The sequence below is a fragment of the Mirounga angustirostris genome, unplaced genomic scaffold (assembly GCF_029215605.1).
Source record: "Mirounga angustirostris isolate CCGP_5_RB_7025 unplaced genomic scaffold, mMirAng1.0.hap1 SCAF_11, whole genome shotgun sequence".
NCBI classification, from domain to species: Eukaryota; Metazoa; Chordata; class Mammalia; order Carnivora; family Phocidae; genus Mirounga; species Mirounga angustirostris.
The window spans coordinates 69,463,565-69,465,426 of NW_026991719.1; the positions used below are offsets into that span (position 1 = coordinate 69,463,565).

Consider the following 1,862-nt stretch of genomic DNA (forward strand, 5'->3'; position numbering starts at 1 on the left):
ATATCCTTCTTTGAAAGGAAAATAATTTCCCTTTCCAGGCCACTTTCAAAAGCTGGAGATCTGGGGGCAGAGACTCAGATAAAGCACACAGGGAGGGATTTTCTCCAGAACCCTCTCGAGCATATGGATAAAGCACTGTTGGAGATCATTGGCCTCACCCCTTCCCCCCTACCCTGTGCCAAGAGGGAAGGGGGGGTGATGATGTGGACCCCAGCCTGAGATGCATGGCAGAGCCAGCTGCTGCCCTTCCCACCTTGCTGCCACTTTCTCCACTCTGCCAATTGATGCCTGCTCTTCAAAACTTCCTGATGACAAAAGAATTGCTCCCACCCATGGTAGCTCAATTCTGGGCCTCTGGGAGTAGGGCAGGGCTATGGATCTCTTCTTTCTTCTTTCTTCTTTCTTCTTCTCCTTCTCCTTCTCCTTCTCCTTCTCCTTCTTCTTCCCCTTCCTCTTCCTCTTCCTCTTCCTCTTCCTGAAAGTAGCCTGGCTTTCCCTGTGAGCTGGGGGCCTACTGGGCCTTCAGGAGACACGAGGTCACCATATGGCTGATGCTCTGGCAGAAGTGGCACTTCTTGGGCTGGGGTGGCAGCTTGCATTCCTTGGCATGGTGGTCTAGACCTCCACAGTTGTGGCACCTGTCTCCCTTTGACTTGCGCTTCTGCATGTTCTTCCTTTTGGGTCGCCTCTCACTCCCAATACAAAACACCCCACCAGGGCCGGTGACCCTGATAGACTCTAGGCCCATAGCCGACTTCTTAAAGCTGAACTCCACTGCCTCACCCTCCTTCAAGCTCCAGAAGCCCTTCATGTACAGCTTGCTCTGGTGCAAAAAGACATCCATGAGGGGTCAAGCACGACCCTGGCACGGGCGGTCATGGATAGGAGGCCAAACCCCATGCACACGTTGAACCACTTACAGACAGCGGCAACAAGCAGCAGCTGCGGCTCCTCTGCTGCTAGGGCGGCGTCCTCCGGCGCCTCCTAGGCATCTTGGCACAGCCACCTGCAAACTGCTGGTTTGACACAGAGCCCATGGTAGTCCGCTAAACACCTGGCCAGGGCCCCTGGTCTGGTGGCTGCTAGCTCCAGAGAAGTCCGGAGGCCTCACCCCCTCACTTTCAGTCTGGAGGTGTCTTTAGGTCTAAAATGAGTCTCTCGTAAGGATGCCTGTGTGGCTCAGCCAGTTAATTGGCTCCCTTGGGCTCGTGTCATGATCCCAGGGTCCTGGAATCAAGCCCCACATCAGGCTCCCTGCTCAGTGGGGAGCCTGCTTCTCCCTCTCCCTCTGCCTGCTGCTCCCTCTGCTTGTGCTCACTCTTTCTCCGTCAAATAAATAAAATATTTAAAAAAAATAAAATAAAATGAGTCTCTTGTAGGCAGCATATGGATGATTCTTGCTTTTTTATCCAATTTGATACCGTGTCTTTTGATTGAAGCATTTAGCTCATTTACATTTGGAGTAACTATTGAAAGATATGAATTTAGTGCCATTGTATTGCCTGTAAAGTCCCTGTTTCTGTAGATTGTCTCTGTTAATTTCTGATCTATATTACTCTTGGGTCTCTCTTTGCTTACAGAATCCCCTTTAATATTTTTTGCAGGGCTGGCTTGGTGGTCACATATTCCTTTCAGTTTCTGCCTGTCCTGGAAGCTCTGCATCTCTCCTTCCATTCTGAAAGACAGCCTTGCTGGATAAAGTATTCTGGGCTGCATATTCTTCTCATTTAGTATTCTGAATATAACATGCCCGCCCTTTCTGGACTGCCAGGTTTCTTTGGATAGGTCTGATGTTATTCTGATGTTCCTCCCTTTGTACATAAGGAACCTCCTTTCCCTAGTTGCTCTCATGATAGCTTCTT

General features: G+C 50.1%; 1 pseudogene; it reads right to left on the bottom strand.

Moving 5' to 3' along the window:
• Positions 1 to 340: 340 nt before the first annotated feature.
• Positions 341 to 1,037, bottom strand: LOC123860959 (protein lin-28 homolog A-like; annotated as a pseudogene).
• Positions 1,038 to 1,862: the final 825 nt, after the last annotated feature.